General features: G+C 39.1%; 1 long non-coding RNA gene across 1 annotated transcript; it reads right to left on the reverse strand.

Annotated features, from left to right (window-relative positions):
- Positions 1-8,668: 8,668 nt before the first annotated feature.
- Positions 8,669-9,682, reverse strand: LOC118561830. Its single transcript, XR_004930300.1, has 3 exons — positions 9,524-9,682; positions 9,215-9,341; positions 8,669-8,863 (listed from the first exon to the last, which is right to left on the reverse strand). It is a non-coding gene; the product is annotated as an uncharacterized LOC118561830 (long non-coding RNA).
- Positions 9,683-10,012: the final 330 nt, after the last annotated feature.

A 10,012-nucleotide genomic window follows, 5' to 3' on the forward strand; every position in this document is an offset into this window, starting at 1 on the left:
TAGCTTTTTTTTCTCACTGCTTTGGACAAAGTGTTTTGGGACGTCTGCCCTGCCTCTTTTCTTAACCACCTTTATTCGGGTCTTGCTCACTGACACCGAACATCCTGTCCCAGACAAAACTGCCAGTACCTTCATGGAAACACAAGCCTTCAGGCTGGATCAAGCACATGCGTAGTGATTTTCTACAGGGCTGAGAAACAGTGTATTCAGAAGAACACGTGCAGGGTCAGTTTTTTTTAGAGGTGGTGCAGGACCCAATTCAAACGTGGAGGAGCAGCGGCTCTACTCTGAGTCCTCCCCGGATGACTGAGCTCCTCACCCTATCTCTAAGGGAGAGCCCAGACACACTACGGAGAAAACTCATTTAAGCCGCTTGTATCCGGGATCTCGTTCTTTCGGTCATGACCCAAAGCTCATGACCATAGATGAGGGTAGGAACGTAGATTGACCGGTAAATCAAGAGCTTCGCCTTTTGGCTCAGCTCTCTCTTCACCACAACGGATCGGTACAGTGCCCGCTTCACAGCAGACGCTGCACCAATCCGCCTGTCGATCTCCCGCTCCATCTTCCCCTCATTCGTGAACAAGACCCCAAGATACTTGAACTCCTCCACTAGGGGCAGCACATCCTCCCCGACCCGGAGAAGGCACTCTACCCTTTTCCGGTTCAAGACCATGGTCTCGGATTTGGAGGCACTGATTTTCATCCGGGCCGCTTCGCACTCGGCTGCGAAACGCTCCAGTGCGAGCTGTAAATCACGCCCTGATGAAGCCAATAGGACCACGTCATCCGCGAATAGCAGAGACGCAATCCTAAGGCCACCAAAACGGATCCCCTCAACACCTTGGCTGCGCCTAGAAATTCTGTCCATAAAAGTTATGAACAGAATCGGTGACAAAGGGCAACCTTGGTGGAGTCCAACTCTCACTGGAAACCAGTCCTACTTACTGCCGGCAATGCGGACCAGACTCTGACACCAGTCGTACAGAGACCTGACAGCCCTTATTAAAGGGTATGGTACTCCATACTCCCGGAGTACCCCCCCCACAGGATCCCTCGGGGGACACGGTCGAATGCATTCTCCAGATCCACAAAGCACATGTAGACTGGTTGGGCAAACTCCCATGCCCCCTCCAGAATCCTGCTGAGGGTATAGAGCTGGTCCAGTGTTCCACGACCAGGACGAAAACCACACTGCTCTTCCTGAATCCGAGATTCGACTATCCGACGGACCCTCCTTTCCAGAACCCCTGAATAGACCTTCCAGAACCCCTAAATAGACCTTACCAGGGAGGCTTAGTGTCTAAACTAGATGATTCAATATCTCTTCCTATTATAAAATGGGAAGAGGATATATCAATCAGCTTTGAACAAAACATCTGGACTCAGATATGTCTAAAAACTTTCAAATTAACTAGAAAACCCAATTTACAACTAATACAATACAAAATCCTTCAGAGTACACTACACATGACAAAGATTATTCAAGATGGGTTTTGCACAATCTAATATCTGTCCACACAGCATAGGCAATCATCCTGATAATGTTATTCATGCGTTAGTGTTATGCACACCTGTCCAGAGGTTCTGGGCACAGATATGTAAGAACTTATCAAAGTGCCTGAGTTGTAAAATCTCACCTTCCCCATCAGTTTGCTTGCTGGGTAACTTTGAGGAAAGCCCTCTGGGGAAAAAAAATGTTTGTATGGTTTTCACTGCATTATGTATTGCAAAGAAAACTATTCAATTTAATTAAATTTTATTTATATAGCGCCAATTCATGAAACATGTCATCTAAAGGCACTTTACAAAGTGAAGTTCAATCATATTATACAGATTGGGTCAGATTATACAGACTGGTCAAAAATTTCCTATATAAGGGAAACCAGTTGATTGTTTTAAAGTGCCGACAAGCAGCATTCACTCCTGGAGAAGCGTAGAGCCACAGGGAGAGTTGTCTGCATTGTCCATGGCTTTGCAGCAATCCCTCATACTGAGCAAGCATGAAGCGACAGTGGGAAGGAAAACTCCCCATTAACGGGAAGGAAAACCTCCAGCAGAACCGGGCTCAGTATGAACGGTCATCTGCCTCGACCGACTGGGGGTTACAGAAGACAGAGCAGAGACACAACAAGAGAGACAAACAAGCACAGAAGCAAACACTGATCCAGTAATCTGTTCTATATTAGATGATAACAGCGGGTGAGCTGTCTTCTCTGGATGATGTCTCAGATAACAGAACGCCAGACCAGATGTACCTATTATGAAGAAAAAAAAGAGAGAGAGCAAAAAGTTATAAGCAGAAATGATGACAAGCAATGCATAATTGAAGAACAGTAGAACTCGATAGAGTGAGAAAAATAGATCCTGATGTCCTCCAGTAGCCTAATCCCATAGAAGCACATCTCCTATAGGTAGGTCAGGGCAACATAAGCCACTCTAGTTATAAGCTTTGTCAAAAAGGAAAGTTTTAAGATTAGTCTTACAGTTCTATTATAGGCTTATGGTCTAACTTCACCATACATGTTCATTGGGTTAACTTACTTTAAAGTTTTTTTCTCAACATAGTTTATCTCGTTAAAATATATTCAAAAATCCTTTATCACTTGAACCATACCAAACTGTTCTTAAATCCTTGGGTCTTTTTAAATCATTTTACTAAATAAATATCATTTCTGGAAATAAAGAAAATCTTTCTTTGATTAATTGTTGATAAGGATAATTTTTTCTTCAAACTACTTTTTAACCTTGTGCATGCTGTAAAAGCCAAGAGATTATGCCTTAAAAATTGTTTTTCAATTACAATAATGTAATCATGCTAATTCCACTTATGTTCATCCATTAAAATGATTAAATTCAAAAACCCTTAGATGAATAATTAGGGTAGTGTGAAAGAGTAAAGATGGCATTTTTTGGTCATTTAGCCTCACATTGTCTTTACATGAACATAAGGTGCCAGCCCCCTTTGAAAAATCCTGGATCCGCCCCTGCCTAGAAAGCCTTCGTGTGAGCAGACCATCCAGGATTCATTGATTTCCTGCCTGTTGTGACCATTTTTTTCCCTCTGGATTTCTGTCTGTTTGCCTTACCCTTGTCGGACTCTCCAGTTGGCTTGTGATTCTGGACATCGAACCCCATACAATCTCTTGACCTTTTCTGCCTAACAGGAAGTCATGGTGTGAGAGACTTGGATGGCCAACTTTATTGCAGACATCTGCGGTACTCTTCTCTACAATAGTAACCGATAGTGATACTGATAGAAATGCACCATTTGACCTCTTAAAATTAGGTGACAGCTTATTAATTATCAAAAGATAAAGGTAATGTTTCTTACCCTGTTTATGATAAACATTAATAACCTGTGCATTATATTGAATAAAATCTCACCTGGATCTACATGAACCTGAATGTCAATTAGTGACAATACTCATTTAGCTTATGAGGAACACAGCATGAGGAGGTGCAGGGTGGGGGAAGCAACATAATTGTCAGGCAGTTCATGGCGGCGCAGTAATCACACCCGGTATGTCACAGCACATTTGCAAACCTTCTATTACCCCATGACGGTAATGAAAAGTTATAAAAGCAAATGAGACGATGAATCAAAACAATTCCAGGGGGCAGTTCTAAATGCAAATGGATGCAAATTTAGCCCTGACTTAATGCCTGTGAACAGATGCTGACTTACATGTCATGATTTCATAAATTACATGCAGCGCTTTAGCCTGCTTTCATTGTGCTGAGAGAGTTGAAAATGTAACCAAAAGCAGATCTCCCCTTTTTACAGTTTCACCTTGAGAAGTTCAAAAGTTAACCTTTATCTTGTAAAACACTTGTATAAAGTGAAACACATTAAAAACCTAGTTACTATTGATTGCCATGCCTGTCTGCATTCTCAGGGTAAATATTTCCAGCCAAGCAGTTTCTTTCTTTTCCAGCTGTAAGTTACACCACGGGTTCAGTTTTGGGGGTGAGCTGGATGGAGACTGTCAAGCAAAATCTTTACAGACCTGGGTAAATTCTCTTACTTTAAAATATCTGTTTAATCCTCCACCTCATTTAAGAATAATGCAGCATTGTTCTTAGTAGATAAAAATCTTTACATTTCCAGTTCAATAAATATATTGTTTCAGCCATTTCAGGCTGAAACAATATCGCCTGCCTTCACAGCAGCAGACAACTAATTTTTCCACCTGCGGAGGAGGACAACCTTATCATCTGTATTATAGATGGGCTGAAGACGTGCTGCGACATTCTTAGGCTAAGAGTGGCATCCGTGTGACAGGCGATAAACAATCTGCGGAACGGGTAGAAATAATTGAGACCATTACGCTCTGAGTTGCGGAAAGCAGGCTGCTTGTTTCAGCAACAAAAAAACTCTGGCCCAAAATTAAAGACACACTCATGTTCCTTCTCATGTTTATTACATTGCAAAATATTAGAACTGTGAATGATGCTTTTTGTTGATACGTTGAAAAGTGAGTTACGATAGTCTAGCAGAGGAAATAAAAGCATGAATAATCATCTCAAGTTCCTGTTTTGACACCGACACCTTTTTAATTTAGAAATATTTCTTAAATAATAAAAAGAGTTTTGTGTGACACACAAGATATATTGACTGGTTGAAAATGCCTATACATATCCTAAGTTTGGCTGGATAACCTAGTTCAAACCTGATTAAAAGAACATTAAAAGAACAATGGATCTGTGATCAGACACTTGGTCTTTAGAGTTCAGCTGAATGGAGTTAATTTTTAACATATTTATGTCATGATTTTTCTATGATGAACCCAGAATGGACAGCACACACACAGGGCTATTTACTGAGAGTTTATTGACAGGAAGATGAGAAATGGATGATGAAACCAGAAAGGCACGAGAGGACTGGAGCCGGGGTGTAGCTGTGAGCAGGACCAGAGAGAGTTCCTGATAACACGACTGCTGGAGCACAGAGGAGGCAGGAAACCCAGCGGCTCACTGAAGCTCTGAGTAGTGTTAGTCAAGCAGAGTGGTGTCTGTCTTTCCCTGCTCCAGCGTAAGATAAACATGTAGTTTTATTGCCCCCCCGGGGGGGGGGGGGGCAATAAAACTACACAGATGACGCAGGTAAATCCAGCAGCTAACAGCACAGATGAGACAGGAAAATCCAGCAGCAGGCAGAGACTTGAGACAGAGGTGGCATGATTCCAGCAGCAAGCAGGGGCAAACAAGGTTGACAGGTGTGGAGTCTGACAACGAACCAGCAAGGAAGAGAAGACTGAGGGAGGCTTATGCAGGGAGGATGGCAAGAGGAGTGAGTTCTATGGAAGTTAATTTGTGTCGCTGGGATCTGAATTAAAAATGCCACTGAAATTGAAATGTTGTATGTTTGTACTTACTCTATCGGTGTTAGAATATATTCAGAAAACATTTTTAACACCCCAAAATTCATTGTCATTATATCTACATAGTTGAAATTTCATTTGTTATTTTCACTGCAAGATAAACATTCACATTACTATTTCAAAGTGATTAAATTTTCAATACCTGTTTTTCAGTTTAACTTTTCAGTTTTAAAAAAAATCAGCATATAAAAAAATTCAGCCTTTCAAAATTCAAACTCAATAATTTCAGCCTCCCGAGATTCAACTGGCTCAAATTCACCGTCTTAAATTCAGCGTCTAAATTCAGTGTAAAAAGGGAAGGGTTACGTCAGGTCACAGACATTACCAATGGATTGTGGTGTCCAACACCCAGCCAATCCCGTTATGTTTTCTTAGTCACGTGACGTGACGCTTGTGGCGCAGACTGAAAGAAAACTAGCATCACAGAGGCGGTCATGGAAGCTAACGCTAACTCAACGGTGAGTTTATTACTTTCATTTTTCTGTAGTATTGCTTTTCTTTGCGCATTAATTTCAATACATAGGGTGTGTCCCAATTCAAGAGGTCCAACCCAAGAAGGATTCGACATTGTGGACCGCGTCTTTCGCATACCGCAAAAACCACAGAAGCCAGCTGTGAATTGGAACCTTCTAGCCTTCGCCAGCTCCCCCCAGGCCGCCACTCTTACCTCAGCGTAACTTATGTTGCCTAGCAACCATGACAGAGTAAACGACAGCTGTGAAGCTGAGTTGAACTCAGGTTAATGTTCAGTGATATTTATGTAAAATAAAAACCCTAAATAACATTAACTGACGACAAATTAAACTTTTATTAAACATACTAAACTTTTAGCAACTTAACTTCCAAACCCCCCCTTTTTTTTCTTTTTTTTTTTTTTTTTTTTGCTTGTAGAGCATGATAAAAGTAAATGCACCGAATATCAACATTAACATTATTTCCGTCTTTTTTCTTTTTCCTAACTCGTGATTTTCTTTTGGTGTGATAAAGATGCATCAAACAACCATGCAGGTGTTTTCGCTGCCAAATTCTGGCAAGTCTGCACTGATGCAACCCCTGAATAGAGACACACCCTTATCGCTTGATTTAAAACATGGATTTGGGAATCAGTTTCTGTTTTTTTTAATAGTACTTTAATGTACATTCTTTTTAGTGTAGGGTACCAAATGTTCTACTTGGCAACACTATAAAAAAAACTCCTTTTGGTTTGTCAATTGATTAAAAAGCTTACTATTTTCAAAATTAGAAATATGCTTGTAAGCACATTCTGTAATTTTTTGGGGGTTAAAAATGTTTACTGAATATATTCTAACACCGAAAGAGTAAGTACAAAAATACAACATTTAAATTTCAGTGGCATTTTTATTTCAAATCCCAGTGACACAAATTTAACTTCCATAGAGTTCTGACTAATTAATGTCCAAAAGGTGTGACTGATTGCAGAGGGAGAGAAGGGTAAGTTGAGTGAGAGGAGCAGGAAGAACTGAAAACTAACAAAAAGGCCAGACTAAAACTAAACCATGACAATGTATAATTAGGCAGTAGAATAATTTTTAAAGTTCCAGATGGAACCATCTTCTTAAAAGTGATGGTATATATTATGAAATGCATTAATGAGTTTTCCAAGGGGGTGTGTTTAAAAAGCAAAAAGGGACCAAATACAAAACCTTGGGGTACTCCACATAATTGGTCTTCTAAATGTAAGACAATGTGGTTTTTAACGACACTGGAGCTGCTGCTGAAAGAGATGATCTTAATCATTTTTTAATTGTTCCAGAGATCCCCACCAAAACTATGAGGAAATTCAGTTATGATGGCGAATTCAGTATGAAAGGTTACTGAAAGCTGTAACAAGAGTAAAACAGTAAATATCCCAGTGTCTGTAGCCCCCATGATGTAACTGCACAATTTTAAAAATGCATTTTCAGAAAACCAGATGGTTATTTATAAAATGTATGTTGTTTCAGAAAATAAGATGATTGTCTGCAACTTTGTCTTCATTTTTAAGTAAAACGTCATTTAGAGTAAGTAAATAAAGTATATTTAATAATCAATAACAAAGTGCTGTACACAAAACAAAATCAACAGCAATCAAAATAAAATAATAAAGCTTAGATAAAATCACAATAAAAATAAACTTTAAACAAAAGGCCTGTTCTGCTTCTCAAAAGAGTCCACAGAATCATCCAAATGTTGCTGCAGAGGTGAACTGTTCCATAGCCTTGGTGCCACAGACTGAAAAGCTTGAGACAGGCCTGTGATTACGTGGCTGCCATGCTTGTTAAGAACCGGTTCTACAACTGCATGTTGGGGACAAAACTGGGTTGGAAGGACGGAATAATAATGTCTACTGAGCAGGGGACAATGAGGTCCAAGGCTTTCAGAAACAAAGAGGTTGGGAGGACATCTGCAGGGTTTGAAGAGGCACAGCAAATCCAACATGCTCAAATGAACATTGTCAGATTTGATTTTAACACTCTTGAAGTTTCTATATGGGTCCACACCAGAGAGTGTTAATTTGACTCTTTTTGGAGAGTTGGTACAGTAACTCATATTTAGTGTTAAATAATAAATCTTTCTGGAGTTGATAATGTAACACTTAATTACACCAACTAGGTGTTAGAATTGGAATATTAACACTCTCATGGAATGTTTTCCTAACTACTTAAGAGTTATTCTGTAATACCAAATGCTGAAAATCTTACTTTTCTGAACATATAAAAATCCCTTGAGAAAAATAAATAAATAAAGAAGCAATGTTAGTTTTTCTCAGCAAATATTTATTTCAAAAGTGCACCACAATTAGAAGATATTTTTCAAAACATGTAACAATGTGGAACAATATACATGTTCTCCCTTTTATTAGAATATTGCCTATCAAAAGGTCTGACATAGGTGAGCTTGTCAATGCAAGTAATAACATGCTCACAATTGTTTTCTTCAATACAGCATGCATGAAAGTGTTCATCAAAGTACAAAGTGTTGGCAGTACAGCCTATTATGAATGCCTGCTGTTAATGTATTATAATATGGCAAATTTTATTAAACACAGGTAGATCATTGAACATTGCAGTACATAAATACAGTGCAACCTGGTATTTAGTGCCATAATTTTGTACCCAGTTAAAATATTTCAGCATGAATCCAGATTGAAGGTGTTAGAAAGTGGATCTCCACCTTCCAGGCCATTGGCTGCTCTTGATTTTAAAGGACTATATTCAAATCTTTGGAATCAATAGTTTTGTGTAAAAACTAAATGTGTAAAAACTGCAAAGAGCCTCGTCATATGACAGGCTGAAGAGAAAGTGTGCTTTGAATAGCCCATCAAAAGCAGCCACTGATGTTGGAGCATCACAGGGGATAGCTCTCTGATCCACAACAATGAATAACCTCTGAATGTTCTTCTTTTGCTCACCAATTCAGAGAAGGAATGGTTGTCTGGTGTCCACTTGCTTCAGGAAAGTAGTAAGGCTGACTCCTTCCTGAAATTTAAATGGCATATATCAGTCAAAAGTAAAATGTTCTTTAAAACAGTTAGCTTGACATATGATGACTGACCATATTCCATCCATCCATCCATCCTCTTCCGCTTATTTGGGTTCAGCTCATAATGTGAGGACTACCTTCCTTTTAAAAGCAAAGAACTTACAGATTTTGTCTCTCCTATTTTATAATTATAAATACAGCATTATTTAATGTAAAACACACCAAAGGTGACTGTAATCATGTCATCCTACATGTTTATATCTCATGGCATTTAATTTTTACAAACTAGTGTTGAATAAAGAAAAAAACATAAATTATTAGTTCCAATCAGTGTTAAGGGGGCATACCTTGACAAATCTTAGGAGATGATTGGCTGCCTGTGCAGAGCTAATCTTTGCTGTTTTTTGTGGCCTCTAGATGTGGGGGGCAGCAGATGCAGCAACAGCAGAAGAGCTGCAATGTCACTATCCGAGCCTTAAAGACAAAAAAAGCACATTGGAGACAAAATTCAGTTAAACATATACAACTTTTTAAAGCTTATTCAAAAACCAAATATGCATAAATCACTTAAGATATATTTGCTTGCAGTTTATAGTACTGCAAGAGAAAAAGTGTAATATTATTATTTTATATACTAAAACACTGGCCTAATTTACCAAAGACAGATGGATGTTCCGGGTCAACAGAAGCTTGTAACACGCCAACCCAGGGACTTGACGAAAGACTTTGGCTTTCTGTGAACACTTTTTTGCTTGAAATATGAAGGCCACTTCGTGAGAAATCTTCCAGAAACTTCATCCCCAAACATCATCGAGAAATCCGCGTTTTGTTCTTTTTGGACATAAAGGGATCTTTTGAGAACCTAAAACCTGTGCCCAAAGAATAGTCATTATTACAGTAACAAATTAAAAATATCTCCAATTTCCACTTCAATACTTTGCTTTGTAGCAAAATTCTGAAGAGAACTAAATTTAAACTAAATCTTATTTTCATGCACTGCAGAGGAGGTTCATTTCTTCATTTAAACCGCCGTTTGCTGCATTGATTTTTCACTGCAGACCAATTTTCACTGCATTGGTCTTAAGATAGCTGGGGATTCACGTAGCACCATGCGTTTACGACAACATTTCCCTAATCATTCTTTC

Source organism: Fundulus heteroclitus, unplaced genomic scaffold, assembly GCF_011125445.2.
Source record: "Fundulus heteroclitus isolate FHET01 unplaced genomic scaffold, MU-UCD_Fhet_4.1 scaffold_73, whole genome shotgun sequence".
Taxonomy (NCBI): Eukaryota; Metazoa; Chordata; class Actinopteri; order Cyprinodontiformes; family Fundulidae; genus Fundulus; species Fundulus heteroclitus.